Genomic DNA, 16,647 nt, shown 5'->3' with positions numbered 1-16,647 from the left:
CAGTCTCCCAGGCAAAAATAATTTGTGTAGTTGCAGTGTACAAATCACAAAGTATCTGTATGATTATCACAAATCGACTACTATTGATCTAAGGTTTGATAATTCTATTTGCCTTTGTGTTGCAACAAACAATATGAAGTAAATCTACTTGTGCCTGCAAGGGGCTAGGCTAAGGTGGAGGGTGGGCAACAGGGGGCATTGGTGGAGGGAAGATCACCCTGGTTATAGGATTCATGGTGGGACTGACATTGGAAGATGTTAGATCTGAAACAACTGTATTATAAACTTGGCAAATCAGTGTTATAATATTTTTAAGAAATAAATGAGGTAAAAAGTAATAACCAAAATATCTATATCTGTATGGGCTGAACTATGTATGTCTCCCCACTCCATCCAAAATTATTATGTTGAAAATCAAGTACCTCAAATTTGACTATATTAAGAAATAGGTCCTTTAAAAGTGATAAAGTTTTAATGTGGACTTAAGTGGGGGGGGAGGGCAATTCATCTTGTGTGGTATCCTAAACACCAAGGATGGCCATACACGGAGGAAGGACCATGCAAGCACATAGAATTAATAGCTTTAAGAAAAAAGAGGGACTTCACAAGAAACCATTACTGCATTGTAAATCTCCAAATCTTAATTAAAAATAAAAAGAAAGAGGGATTTCAGAAAAATCCTGTTTTTGGACTTCAAATCTCCAGAACTGCAAGAAAGTTAATTTCATGGTTTAAACCACCTTGTCTGTGGCATTTTATCATAGTCACTGTCACTGTCCTCCCATTGTTCATCGATTTGCTCGAGTGGGCCATGCAACGTCTCTGTTATGACACTTGTTACTGTGTTTGGCATATCGAATATGTGATGGGTAGCTTGCCAGGCTTTGCCGCGCGGGCAAGATACTCTCGGTAGCTTGCCAGCTCCCTGAGGGGGGCGGGGAATCAAACCTGGGTCAGCCGGGTCAGCCGCGTGCAAGGCAAACGCCCTACCCACTGTGCTATCGCTCCAGCCCTTATCATAGTCATCCTAGCAAATTAATACAGTAATGTGAAATTCAAGTGCATATTTGACTTCTCAGATAAACAGATATGCTGAAATTTGTTCTATTAAGTTTATTACTTGTTATAGTTAATATATTATTTACTAACACACTTAAGTATGCTTTTATTTAACAATTAAAATAGCATCAAACTTTATTATATTACCCTATTAGTCTATAGGTAACTAGCAATATTCTTTTTATTTCTGGAAACACCCATTAATGCTCAGGGGTTACTTTTGATTCTGTACTCAAGAATCATTCCTGGTGGTGTACAGTGGACCATATGAGATGCCGGGGATTGAACCCGAGTAGGTCATGTGCAAGGCAAACTCCCTAACCGCTATACTATCTCTCCAGCCCCTAGTAAAATTCTAACCATGAATTAATCTAATCCACTTCATTCCCACTGCTATACAGAAAAGATGGTATTTATTGATCAAGTAATCTTTCAAAAGTGATTAAGAAAACAAATACTTCCTTTGAGGCTAGAATGATAGTACTATGGGTAGGGCATTTGCCTGGCAAGCAACTGACTTGGGTTCAATCCCTGGCATCCCGGATGGTTCCCTGAACCTGTCCGGAGTGAACCCTGAGGATAGGGCCAGGAATAAGCCTTGTGCGCTGCTGAGCCAACAAAACAAAATGTTCCTGGTTGTTTCCACACTTAATCCTTTAAGAGTTATTTTGGGGTTTTTTGTTTTGTTTTGGGCTCACACCCAGCAGTGCTCGTAACTTGCTCCTGAGTTAGTGTTTTCTTTTTTTCCCCCTTTGGTTCCCAGGCCACACCTGGTAATGCTTGAGGCTTACTCCTGGCTCTGAGCTTAGGCATGACTCCTGGTAGGGCTCAGGGGACCATATGGGATACAGGGCACTTAACCCTGGTCCACTATGTACAAGGCAAGTGCCCTATCTACTATACTATTGCACAGGCCCCCTAAGAGTTATTCTGTAACTCCATTTCCCTAGCAATTCTAAACCACTGCCTTACTTTGTACCTTTCTCAGCACAAGAAGATACTCAGCAAGAATTTTCTCAATTGCCTACTTATATACCCACCCATTAATTACCCACTTAGGAAGAGGTGGCTTTTCTTGCACATAAAGGCATCTAAGCTCTGTATCCCATCTTCTCTTGATTCTTTGGAGATGCTGTTCTAGACTCAAACTCAACTTTTTTCACACTCTATACTCTTTTTAAATACTAGTCATATTTACAATTCCAATGACTGGTAATAAGCTTAACTGCATAAAAGGCTGTAGCCACATACAAGGTTTGTACCTCATTCTCAACACCATATGCCCAAATACTTAAGTAGTTACATGGATACTTCACATTTTCCAGTTAATCACTTCAAAACCACAGCTTCACCCTGTTTTCTTTTCTTTCTTTTTTTTTGGGGGGGGGGGGGGCACACACAGTCACTCCTGATCATATGGGACGCTGGGGACTAGGGATCAAACCTTGGCTGGCCACAAGTAAGGCAACACCCTACCTGTGTATTATCTCTCCAACTTACTTCTGTTTTCTTAATAAATAACATCCCCATTCATTCAGCTAGTCCAACCAGAAATCCAATTTTTCCCCCAGATTATTCCTTTCCTGTGCACTCTTTTAATACCATATCCTAAAAACATTTCCTTTCTTCTCCACTGCCCTAGTTAATGCCAAACTAGAAGTGCCATATCACTCCTAGAAAGAACACAGCCTTATCACCTCTTTACCTCTAGTCTTTCTCCAAATAAAATTATATAGTATAACTAAAGGCACCTATTGAAAATGGAAGTGCTAGTTCAAAAACCAACTCAGGGGGCCTGATAAGGCAGTATAAAGGTAGGACACTTGACTTGCATGCAGCAGTCCTGGGTTAGAGAAACTACCTACTATGTTCCCCACACAGTCCCATCCTTATCAACTGTTACAGTAAGGAACCTGACAAAGTTACTCAAAATAAGCTTCCTTAATGGTATCTTCAAAGATGTCACGCCACTGGTCGAGCAAGTGAAAACAGACAGATAAATGGGACTATCTTAAACTAAGAAGCTTCTGCACCTCAAAAGGAACAGTGACCAAAATACAAAGACAGTCTACAGAATGGGAAAGGATATTCGCCGAATACACATCTGACAAGGGGTTGATATCAAGGATATATAAAGTACTGATTGAACTCCACAAGAAGAAAACATCCAACCCCATAAAAATATGGGGCAATGAAATGAACAGAAACTTTCTCAAAGAAGAAATCCGAATGGCAAAAAAGCACACGAGAAAATGCTCTACATCATTAATCATCAGGGAGATGCAGATCAAAACCACAATGAGATGCCATCTCACACCTCAGAGACTGGCCCACATTCAAAAGAACAAAAGCAACCGATGCTGGCCCAGATGTGGCGAGAAAGGGACACTCCTTCACTGGTGGTGGGAATGCCGACTGGTTCAGCCCTTTTGAAAAACAGTATGGACGATTTTCAAAAAATTAGAAATTGAGCTCCCATTTGACCCAGCAATACCACTCCTGGGAATATATCCCAGAGAGGCAAAAATGTATAGTCGAAGTGACATCTGCACTTGTTTGTTCATCGCAGCACTCTTTGCAATAGCCAGAATCTGGAAAAAACCTGAGTGCCCAAGAACAGATGACTGGTTAAAGAAACTTTGGTACATCTACACAATGGAGTACTATGTAGCTGTTAGAAAAGATGAAGTCATGAATTTTACATACAAGTGGTACTACATGGAAAGCATCATGCTAAGCGAAATGAGTAAGAAAGAGAGGGACAGACATAGAAAGATTGCATTCATCTGGGGGACATAAAGTAACAAAACAGGAGATTAATACCCAAAAATAGCTGAGATCAGTAGCAGAAGGATTACTCCATGGCTTAGAGGCCAGCTGGGCATTCTGGGGGAAAGGACAGCTCAGATAGAGAAGGGAGCACCAAATAAAGGGTTTTGGGAGGATCCTCCCAGGATGGGAGATGCATGTTGAAAGTAGTCTATGGACCGAACATGATTGCCACTCAATGCCTCTTTTGCAGACCACAACACCCAAAAGGAGAGAGAGAACAAAAGGGAATGCCCTGCCACAGAAGCAGGGTGGGATGGGGGAGGATGGGGATGGGAGGGATACTGGGATCCATGGTGGTGGAAAATGGGCACTGGTGGAGGGATGGGTATTTGATCATTATATAATCGAAACCCAAGCACAAAAATTTGTAAGTCTACAACTGTACCTCATGATGTCTCACTAATAAAAAAAAAAAAAACCACAAGGAAAAAAAAAACATAATGGCCTTTTCCAAAAAAAAAGCTTCCTAGTACCTAGGAATCAGCTTAACTAAGGAAGTAAAGGACCTGTACAAAGAAAACTACAAAACGCTACTTCAGGAAATAAAAGAGGACATGAGGAAATGGAAAGATATCCCCTGCTCATGGGTCGGGAGACTTAACATTGTCAAAATGGCAATACTACCGAAAGCATTGTATAAATTCAATGCAATCCCTATAAGGATACCCATGACATTCTTCAAAGAAATGGAGCAAACACTCTTGAAATTTATATGGAACAATAAGCCCCCACGAATAGCTAAAGCAATTCTTGGGAAAAAGAAAATGGGAGGAATCAACCTCCCGAACTTCAAACTGTACTACAAAGCAGTAATAATTAAAACAGCATGGTACTGGAACAAAGGCAGAACTGCAGACCAATGGAACAGGGTTGAATACACTGACATCTCTCCTCAATCATATGCTCATCTAATCTTTGATAAAGGTGCAAGTAATGTGAAGTGGAGTAAGGAAAGCCTCTTTAATAAATTGTGTTGGCATCACTGGACGGCTACATGCAAAAAAATAGGCTCAGAACTCTGCCTAACACCATGTACAAAAGTAAGATCAAGATGGATTAAAGACCTCAACATCAGACCAGAAACCATAAGGTACATTGAAGATAAAGTTGGCAAAACCCTCCATGACATTGAAGCTAATGGTATCTTCAAAGATGCCACGCCACTGGCCGAGCAAGTGAAAACAGAGATAGATAAATGGGACTATCTTAAACTAAGAAGCTTCTGCACCTCCAAAGAAACAGTGACCAAAATACAAAGACAGTCTACAGAATGGGAAAGGATATTCACCGAATACACATCTGACAAGGGGTTGATATCCAGGATATACAAAATACTGGTTAAACTCCACAAGAAGAAAACATCCAACCCCATCCAAAAATGGGGCAATGAAATGAACAGAAACTTTCTCAAAGAAGAAATCCGAATGGCAAAAAAGCACATGAGGAAAATGCTCTACATCATTAATCATCAGGGAGATGCAGATGAAAACCACAATGAGATACCATCTCACACCTCAGAGACTGGCCCACATTCAAAAGAACAAAAGCAACCGATGCTGGCGTGGATGTGGCGAGAAAGGGACACTCCTTCACTGTTGGTGGGAATGTCCACTGGTTCAGCCCTTCTGGAAAACAGTATGGACGATTCTCAAAAAATTAGAAATTGAGCTCCCATGTGACCCAGCAATACCACTCCTGGGAATATATCCCAGAGAGGCAAAAATGTATAGTCGAAGTGACATCTGCACTTGTTTGTTCATTGCAGCACTCTTTACAATAGCCAGAAACTGGAAGAAACCTGAATGCCCAAGAACAGATGACTGGTTAAAGAAACTTTGGTACATCTACACAATGGAGTACTATGTAGCTCTTAGAAAAGATGAAGTCATGAAATTTACATACAAGTGGTACAATATGGAAAGTATCATGCTAAGCGAAATGAGTCAGAAAGAGAGGGATAGACATAGAAAGATTGCATTCATCTGGGGGATATAAAGTAACAAAGTATGAGATTAATACCCAAGAATAGCTGAGATCAGCACCAGGAGGATTCCTCCATAACTTAGAGGCCAGCCGGGTATCCTAGAGGAAAGGGCTGTTCAGATAGAGAAGGGAGCACCAAATAAAGGATGTTTGGAGGATCCTCCCAGGAGGGGAGATGCATGTCGAAAGTAGACTATGGACTGAACATGTTTGCCACTCAATGCCTCTTTTGCAGACCACAACACCCAAAAGGAGAGAGAGAACACAGGGGATTGCCCTGCCACAGAGACAGGGGGGATGGGGGGATGGGGGTGGGAGGGATATTATCCATGGTGGTGGAAAATGGGCACTGGTGGAGGGATGGGTATCTGATCATTGTATAATTGAAACCAAAGCACAAAAAATTGTAAATCTACAACTTTAAAAAAAATAAAATAAAATAAAGGGGGAAAAAAAAAAAGCTTCCTTAACAAGAATTCAGAAAATAAGATTCAGTTATGAAATAAGAGACTAAAAAACTGCTTATATATATTTATATTGTAGCACTGTAACATTGTCCTCCCGTTGTTCATTGATTTGCTCAAGCGGGCCCAGTAACGTCTCCATTGTAAGACTTGTTGTTACTGTATTTGGCATATTGAATACGTCACGGGGAGCTTGCCAGGCTTTGCTGTGCAGGCGAGATACTCTCGGTAGCTTGCCAGGTTCTCCAAGAGGGGCGGAGGAATCGAACTCGGGTCGGCCAGGTCAGCCACGAGCAAGATAAATGTCCTACCCACATATTTATATTAGTATAGAAAATACGTAGAGTAGGTACAAAACCTACTCTAAGTAATGTGCACCAAACATTTATCTAGAAAAATGTTCACAAATAATACCTTCTTTAACAATCACAGTATTCACAGAATTTTTCAGCATGATATGAACAATTAAATTGTCACTAAAATACTAATGAAAGCTATTTACCCCTCCTTTCGCATGTAAACGCAAATCCAAATCCATATTTTACTAGGTAAATAGAACACAGGATCTTAGATCTTTAAGATCTTTGGGTCTAGAGGAAACAACAATATAAAGTACCAAATACTAGCTATACGAGAGGTGTTAATAGTAGTATTTTTAGAGAAGATGATGCAAGTCAGATTCCAAATCCACAGCACCCCAAGTTCATTTACAAAATGAGGCAGTGGGACTAGATATCTGTTCTGACTCATTCAGAGGTAAAATTAATTTCAGCTTAGGTTCAAATAAAAATGAAAATATATTCAGGAAAGATGTTTAGGTCATCAACAAGCATATACATGAATTTCCCACTAAAACAAGTATCAAATTTTCACAGAGGGTAGAAAATATTATTCATCTAACATAGTTCATTGTCATTACTACAGGAAGAAAAGTCATAAATTCCAAGTCTCCACTGGATAAAGGTATGGTCATGAAACTCACCAAGAAAATATGGGCAAAACTGATGAGTCTCTTCATAAACTCAAAACCTCAGGCATCCCCCTGCACTTTTCTTTTCGGTATCAGCTGTATGCTTATGTCTGATTATCATGGAAGCTATAGACTGGGAATAGCAGATGGCCATTATCCTGGGTCCTTGATTAAATGATTAAGTGGGCAGAACATACTCTACTATCACAAAGCCTGGACTGGACTTTCAGTGTCAAAGAAATAACTCCTATTTTGTTAAGACACTAAAAGTTTATTTTTTTGCTAGCATTTAGTTTCATCTTAACTAATTTGATTAACATCTGACACATGTAATCTCACTCATAAATGAACATATTTATTTTTTAGTTATATCATTCTCTTCACTACTTCTATTATTCTAAAAGACTTTCACAGCTTATTCCTTTTTTTTATATAAAATCTTTTCAATTTTGCCAATACGTTGAGCTTAACTTCCCTAATCACTGATCCTATTTCTGCTGTTATATCTAAGTAATAATCCCTGAAAATGTTTTTTTTTTGGTTAAGAATGGAAACAAAAATTGGCAAAATTAAATAATCAGGTAAAGGAAATAAAAAAGACTCTAACATTGCGGTCATGGCCCCAGCCAGACTCCACTGTCTCAGGACAGAGGCTCACTCAGAAATAAACCTGTTGAAAAATTCAGGTATGCAGGTTTTGTGACAGAACTCTCCAGGCTATTGCGGAGTCAAGGTGGGCTACTTTCCCCCAGCATTCGGTACTTCTGGAAGCCCCAACAGTCACACACACCCCAAAGGTGCCACTCAGTTAAAAACTGAACTCCAGCTGTACTACCCTGTAAGAAATTCTGGACTTCCTTGTACTATTAGTAGTACACCAGATTGGATGGGATGTAATGCAGAAGGCAACCAATCTCAATTAACAAAACATAACCCAGAAGGCTTAACCTAACGAATTCTTAGTAATCTCTTATACAAGGACTTTATGCCTTCACAGTGAGATAAGACAATTTACACTAACTTTCTTCTAAAGAAAGATTTTTTAATCACTGTTAGCAAATTATTGATAATAAGCAACAAAAATTATTAAGAGCCTGCTATGGGTAGGCTTAATTGGTGGTTGTCGAAATTGAAGACATCGGTGAAGAGAAGGTGTAATGCTGGTGGGATTGGTTTTGGAATATTAAATGACTATAACAAATTATCATGAACAACTCTGTAAAGCACAGTTTCTATACAAAGTGTAGGGGGAAACTTTACATATGTAGCCTTTCCTATCGCATGTAAATTCCAAAATACATTAACACAGAATTGCTTTAAAAGTTTTAGTAATGACAGTTACGACCATAATGAGATACAAGTATAAAATAATATTTAACGTAATTAATGTAATGTAATCTAAATAATATTTAGATCCCAGAGTTAAAAATGTATATATGTAAATGATAATAGGCATGTTATATTGTATTAAATGGTTTTAATTTTATTTACCTAGGTCAAAAATCATTTAGTAATTACAAATTGACTTTTACCGATTTATTTACTGGTGATTTTATTTGCCATTTCTTAAAAGATTTGTTGCAATAATAGAAAATAAATTTTTAATATGCCTAGGGGCCAGGCTGAGATTGGGAGGGAAACTGCAGATATTGGTGGACAGAAGGTCACACTGATGGTGTTGGAATAGTAAATACTTAAAACAACTGCATAATGAACAATTTTGTAAATCATGGTGTTTTTAATAAAAATTAAATTTAAAAAATGGACACACAAAAAGAGGCCCCTTAAAAGGATTTATTACTCTGTCAATACTTATCAACTCCCTGGATAAGTCTGGAATACATCAGTGAAGAAAAGAACTTTGGTAGAGACTTAGTCTTTTGGTAGAGACTTAGTCTACATTCTAGTGTAAGAAAAATAACAAGAAAACTATATATATAATGAGATAGGTGCCACTGGCAAAAAATAAATAAAGTATATATGCCTGGTTCATAAAAAATAGTCTTAATATGTAAGGAAAAAGATTAAGCAAAGTAAGACCTGTACTAGAACTATGGTTCTAAGATCAACAAGAAAACTAAATCCATTTAGTACAAAAATAATAGTTTTAGGGGCCAGAGAGACAGTACACTGGTAAGGACTTGTTTTGCATGTAGCTGACTTCTATCCCTGGCACCAAAGGTCCCCCAAGACCCACCAGGAGAGATCCCTGAGCAAAGCCGAGTGTGACCCAAACGAAAAACAGAACAAATGCTAGTTTAAGACCTTAGTCATTTGTTTAACTGTGAGTCTCAATTTTCTCACTTGTGAAATAGTAAAAATAATGTATCTATCATCTGAAGATATTGCAAAGACCAAGGAAGAACATAAACTTAAAAGAACAGATGGCCTAGAAAATATCTCTAACCATCATTTATATTCTTATAAGAGGATAAAAATACTAGGGTCTAAACTTCTTATTTCTGTATAAAAATGTCTTTAAAATAAATGGCAAATATTATTACCACAGTGATATAAATTAAGCTAAAAAAAGAAGTCACTTTCCTTAAGTTTACAACAAGAAATAACCAAAGCATGATGCTGTACAAAAATTTAAGGGCTGGAAATAGTACAAGGGTTAAGGCACTTGCCCTGGATGCAGTTAACACCAGTTCAATCCCCAATACTGCAGATAGTCCTGAAAGTACTGCCAGGAGTGACCTCTGAGCACAGAGCCAGGAATAAGCCCTGAGATTACTCCATCAGGTGTGTCCCAACACTCCTCCTCCAAAAAAGTTTAAGTGATTTATTTCAAGCAACTAATTACTGGTTCACTTGTTTAACCATCCCTTGAGACAATCTGTAATCTATTCTGATAAGAAATGTGTGGAAAACAGACTGAACTTTTTGTTGTTATTCAATTATTAGTAAGATACTCAATGTTTGCACTCACACAAGTATCCCTTCGGGAAATGCTCTGCATGCCATTAGCACTATTCTTAATGAGGAAAAACATAGAACTCCTTTAGTTCAATGCCAGAATTGTTTTATCTTCAAGTCAAAAAAAAGAACAACTATTTGGAGTAACACCAAAACAAGCATTTAGCAATTACAAGCATAAAACTATTCATAAGCATCATATTGTTAAGACTATTCAAATTATAAACAACCTAATTTTAATTTTTAAAAAATGTCAGGAAAGGCCAGAGCAATATTACAGCAGGTAGAGTATTAGCCTTAGACATGGCTGACCAGGGTTTTGATGCCTGGCATCCCTTATGATCCCCCAAGCCCAACAACAGTGATTCCCGAGTGCTGACTGAGCCTGGAGTAACCCCTGATGACCACTGGGTGTAGCCCCCAAATAAAAAAAAATTAAAAAACTGTTAGCAAAATTTAAATCTAAATATCTCTTTATTTGATTGCTTTATTTCTTAAAGAAAAAAAAACCTTCATTTTAAAGACTTCTTACAGAAAAGTGAAATTAAGGTATCCTTACATTTTAATCCCCAAGTAGGCACTCTAAAGAAAAGAAACAAATAATAAACAAAAATATTCAGCATGTGGCCTCCAGGGCAGCATGCCAAGTGAGCAGCAACAATGAGCTGGAAGATCCCTCCTCGGCTAAGGTGCCCAAACGAGCATTCCCCAATAGCCGAATACACATTCTTCTCCAGTGCACACGAAACATTTTCCAAGATATTCTGGGTCAGAAAACATACCACATAACGTGCCTCAATAAAATCAAAAAGACAGAAATTGTACCAACTATCTTTTCAGACCACTCTGCACTGGTGATAGAAATTAATCACACACAGATATAGAGAATCAAATTAAACACCTGGAAATTAAACTGCTCATTGCTGAACAACCAGTGGGTTAGGGAACAAATCAAGGAAGAAATCAAGAGTCCTAGAAACAAATGAGAATGAGGATATGAGTTACCAGACCTTGTGGGACACAGGTCCTTAAGGGGAAAGGACCTGTACAAAGAAAACTACAAAACACTGCTTCAAGAAATAAAAGCAAATATAAGGAAATGGAGACACAATCCCAGCTCATGGATTGGGAGAATTAGCATTGTCAAAATGGACACACTTCACAAAGCATTACACAAATTAATGTGGTCCCTATAAGGATACCCATGACAATTTTCAAAGAAATTGAGGGGCTGGAACGATAGTACTGCAGGTAGGGCATTTGCCTTGCACACAGCTGACCTGGGTTCGAGTCCCTGCATCCATATAGTTCCCTGAGTACCGCCAGGAGTAATTCCTGAGTGCAAAGCTAGGAGGTAACCCCTGTGCATGGCTGATTGTGACCCCCTCCCACAAAGGTAAAGGTAAAGGTAAAGGCCCTCCCGTTGATCGTCGATTTGCTCGAGCGGGCCCAGTAACGTCTCCATTGGAGACTTTTTGTTGTTACTGTGTCTGGCATATCCAATACTCTCGGTAGCTTGCCCGGCCCCCCACAAAAAGCAAAGAAATTGATCAAACACTCTTGAAATTCATACTGAATAATAAACCCCCACAATAGCTAAAACAATTCTTGGAAAAAAGAAGATGAATGGCATCACCTTTCCCAACTTCAAACTGTACTACAAAGCAGTAGTCATTAAAACAGCATGGTATTGGAATAAAGACAGACCCATAGACCAGTGAAATAGTGTTGATTATCCAGACACACACTCTCAAAATTGATGATCATTTAATCTTTGATAAGGGAGAAAGACATATGAAGTGGAGCAAGGGAAGCCTTTTTAACAAGTGGTGCAAGCAAAACTGGACAGCTACATGCAAAAAATGGATTCAGACTTCTAACATCAGGCACAAAAGTCAGATCAAAATGGACTGTCATGAAATTTTCCTATAAATGGACATGGAGAGTATCAAGCTGAGTAAACTGAGTCAGAAAGAGAGGGACAGATATAGAATGACTGCATTCATTTTTTGGTATGTAAAAAAAATATATAGTAGACGACTAATATCCATGGCCAGGGAAAATAGGGGTTGGGGGACTGCTCAATGGTTGAAATCAACCATACATGCACAGGGTAGGTAAGATAGAGGAGTCCAGTATGACAATAATAGTAGGGAATGATCATGCTAGACAAGAACTGAGTTTTAACACAATAGGTTTGGGATATTTCAAACCACAGTGCCCAAAAGGAGACAGAGTAAGAGAGAAAGAGACAGAGGCCGAAACAGAGAGACAGAAAGAGAAAAGCAAAGCACCTGCCACAGAGGAAGGCTGGAGGGTGGGGTTGGGGAGTTATGGGAGGGAACCTGGGAGACACTGGTGCTGGAAAATGTACACTGGAAGGATGGGTACTGGAACACTGTATGACTGAAACCTAATCATTAATAGAGTCAGAAAAGATAGAACAGGTGTTCAGACTTTTGCCTTACATGTGTCCAACCAAGCACTGCAAACTTGGTCATTCCCACAAGTGCCTGATTATAGAGCCAGGAATAGCCCCTAAGCACCATGGGATGTGTGACAAATCAACCATACTCCCCCTCCCTACCCCTCAAACAGTCAGAATCTACTGAAATGTTCTTTTTGACTTTTTTGGGTCCACTCCTATTTTTTCCTAAAAGCCAAGTAAAACTTTATAGCTTTCTTTTCTACCACTATTTATATGGCCTTTGCCCTTAAACTCTTTCCTTATAGTTTATTCACTGATGAATGAAGAACATTTACATAATAGATTACTGTGCCACATAAAACATAGGTAGGGGTCAGAGAGAGAGCACAAAGCTAAGGAGGTTGGTTCCCCAGCACAACATATGGTCTCCTGAACACCACTGTGAGTGTACCCTGATCACAGAACCAGGAGTAGGCCCTGAGCACAACTGGATATGGCCCAAAATAAACAAAGTATAAAAAAGCAAAGTTAAAGTACCCTATCAGTTATTTGGGTAACCATTTAACTGTCACGTATTTAGGTTTAACTATGGAGTAATAAAAAATTGGAAGTTTTATGTAAACATGAAAAATGAGATGTAAAACAGGGCACCAACACTGTGGAATGTATACATACATATTTTATAAAAATATGAAATTTTAACCATGAATTGAATTCAGAAAGGGCTTTTAGGGAAGTTTTCATTATATTACATTATCATTTATTTTTATGATGATGTAACGCATAATGAAACAGAAAAAAACAGAAAATAAGATTAAGAGCCCCCACACCTTAATTCTGCCATAACAATGGACCTAGCTCCACAACTCCTCTCCAGGTAGATCAATCAAAGCTCAGCTGGCTTCTCTGGACTTTTGAGAATGGGAGTGAACAGATTCTTCCCCTTTCCAGCTAGGTCCACCAGCGCCCACACCCAAACTCCCAGATCCACAACTCCTTAACTGCCTGACTGCTTATATGGCCATCTGATAGCTCCTCCTCATTCCGCACTACTCAAACCACTATTATAGGAGAATAGCAAGCTCAAGAGGGAAGACATGTAGAAGTCCACCAATCTCACTGGGTGAAAATAATAACACAGAGGGCTCAAACAGCATCAACCAACACAGAGAGTCAGCGAAATCAGCAATGCAGAAATCAGAATGAGTGCTGAAATGAGAAAATGACAGTCATGGTGGGTGATTTAAAACACTTGATAGAAGCTCTGAACAGTATCTGAGCAAAAGATCAAGGAGCTCCAGGATGAGATAAAGGAAACTGCTAACAAACAACAAAAGGTGGAAATCAGTCTGAAAAGAAATGAAGAGCATACCAGAGAACTATGGGATGAGCAAAGGAGGAACAATATAAGAATCATCAGATCCAGGAAAAACAGGAAGGCAAACTAGATGAACAATATTTAAATCATAGGAATTTCCTAGACTCAAGGATTACAGACACCAAGATCCAAGAAGGCCCAAAGGGTCCTGGCAAAAATAAATCCAAGTAGGAAAATTCTAAGACATATTACAATCAAAATGAAAAATTCTGAATATAGAGACAGATAACAAAAGTGGTGAGATCAGGAAGGCAATTTGTATATGAGTCACAGTAGATCTGTAATTGAAACTCAATAAGCCATAAGGAAATGAAGGAATACAGAACAAAAAAAAACAAATGAACACCACACTAAGAATACTCTGAACAGCTAGATTCTCGTTCAGCTTTGAAAGAGCAATATAAAGCTTCAGGAACAGACAACAGCGTGGGAATTCATAGCCTTAAAATCAGTTTTAGAAGAAGTGTTAAAGCAGCTTTCTTAAAGACAGGACGAACTTCCAAGGATGTGTCACTGAGTATGGCATTCATGGCATTCACTCATGATGCTTATGGTTGTCATCTACTAGATTAAGGAATGTTGACTCCTAACTTGCAAGGGATTTTATATATTTTTAATAATGAATTAGCGTTCAATGTGCCAAGTCTTCGTAGTCTTTTCCATGTTCCCTTTTTTAGGATAAACTGTAATATCACTCTGCCCCCAATGTAATTTATTTTAGATAAAAAAGTTGAGAACTTATTTATGTAAATAAGAGTAGGTATATATCATATTAAATTACTTTAATTTCTTCATTCATGTAGATAAATATCATAGAAATCACCACAAATTGACTTTTATTGTCTGATTAATGCATTTGCCATTCCCCTAAGTTTTCTTCGAGCAAATAATATGTTTAATATGTAATAAACTGGGCTGAAGCAATAGCACAGCAGGTAGGGCATTTGCCTAGCATGTGGCCAACCTGGGTTCATTCCTCCACCCCTCTCGGAGAGCCAGCAAGCTACTGAGAGTATCCCGCCCATACAGCAGAGCCTGGAAAGCTCCCTGTGATGTATTCAATATGCCAAAAACAGTAACAAGAAGTCTCACAATGGAGACATTACTTGTGCCCGCTCAAGCAAATCGATGAACAACAGGAGGACAGTGCTACAGTGCTATGTAATAAACTTGTTTTACACCTACTAAAGGAGCAGGCTGGGGGTGGGACGAGACTGGGAACACTGGTAAAGGGAAGGTCACAATAGTGGTGGGACTGGTGATGGAACACTGTACGCCTGGAACAACTGTTTAGATTGTTAACACTTAAATTTTCTAAGTGTTAACATCAGTTTAATAGTTTAGTCCTACTACTAAATGAACTGCATTTTACTGTGGTTCTACTTTGCATTATACCAGTAAATAATGAATGGAGAGGGGCCTGAGATATAACATAGAGTGAAAGGGGCTTGCAATGTACACAGTCTATCCAGGTTCAATCCCTAGAATCCTGTATGGTCCTCCCAGCTTAGTAGGAGAGGTTTCTGAGTGCTGAGTCAGGAGTGAATACTGGCTGAGTGAAGCAAAAAAAAAATTAAAAAATTAAAAAATGTTGCGCACCTTTACATATGTTTACCAATCATTTGAGTATTCCCATTTTTTGAAGTCTCAAGTTTGTCTATTTTACTTTTTTCAATTTTTTTTGGTTTTTGGGCCACACCTGGTGTTGCTCAGAGCTTACCCAAAGGTCACTGCTGATGGGCTCAGGGAACCATATGGTGTACTGGGGACCGAACCCAGATTCACTGCGTGCAGTGCAAGTGCCCTACCTGCCAGACAATCTCTATGGCCCCATTTTTTGTTTCTTGCTGATTTATATACTGTCTTTTAATGTACATATTTAAATGTTTTCTCTCATATTTCAGTTTGCTTTTTATTTTCTTTTTTGAGTTTTTTCAGCTTTTGTTTTTTTTGGGCCCTCTGGCAGGGTTGAAGGGAATGGAATCTAGATCAACCACATGTAAGGCAAGCAACCTACCCACTGTTCTAGTGTTCCAGCCCCTAGTTTTTGCTTTCTTAATGCTTTAAAAAAGACATTTCTTAATTCTGATAAAGAGAATTTCTTTTAAAAATTCAACTGAGGGGCCGGAGTGATAGCACAGCAGGTAGGGCGTTTGCCTTGCACGCAGCCGACCTGGGTTCAATCCCTGGCATCCCATATGATCCCCCAAGCACCGCCAGGAATAATTCCTGAGTGCAGAGCCAGAAATAACCCCTGAGCATCGCTGGGTGTGACCCAAAAAGAAAAATAAATAAATAAATAAAAATTCAACTGATACATTTTTCCTTTAGCAGTTAATTTTTTGTCCCATTAACAATATGTATCTTCCTTGTATATGGCTGACCTGAGTTCGATCCCTTGTATCCCATATAGTCTCCCGACCAACGCCAGGAGTAATTTCTGAGCACAAAGCCAAGAGAAATTTCTGAGTATCGTCAGGTACTGAACAACTCAGGGGTTGTTCCCATTAGTGGTCAAGAGGCATGAGAACACTCCTAGCAAATCAAGGGCAAAAAAGAATCTATCTTGAGGCTGGAGTGATAATACTTTGAGTAGGGCAAGTGCATTGCACAC

At 38.9% G+C, this 16,647-nt stretch overlaps 1 protein-coding gene across 1 annotated transcript in view; it reads right to left on the bottom strand.

The window, feature by feature from the left end:
* The window catches only part of TSNAX (translin associated factor X), a 49,146-nt gene that overhangs the window by 18,995 nt on the left and 13,504 nt on the right, over positions 1 to 16,647 (bottom strand). The gene's annotated exons all lie outside the window — the stretch shown is intronic.

The sequence above is a fragment of the Sorex fumeus genome, unplaced genomic scaffold, assembly GCF_029834395.1.
Source record: "Sorex fumeus unplaced genomic scaffold, SorFum_2.1 ptg000021l, whole genome shotgun sequence".
NCBI classification, from domain to species: domain Eukaryota; kingdom Metazoa; phylum Chordata; class Mammalia; order Eulipotyphla; family Soricidae; genus Sorex; species Sorex fumeus.
This window is presented reverse-complemented; position numbering and strand designations above follow the sequence as displayed.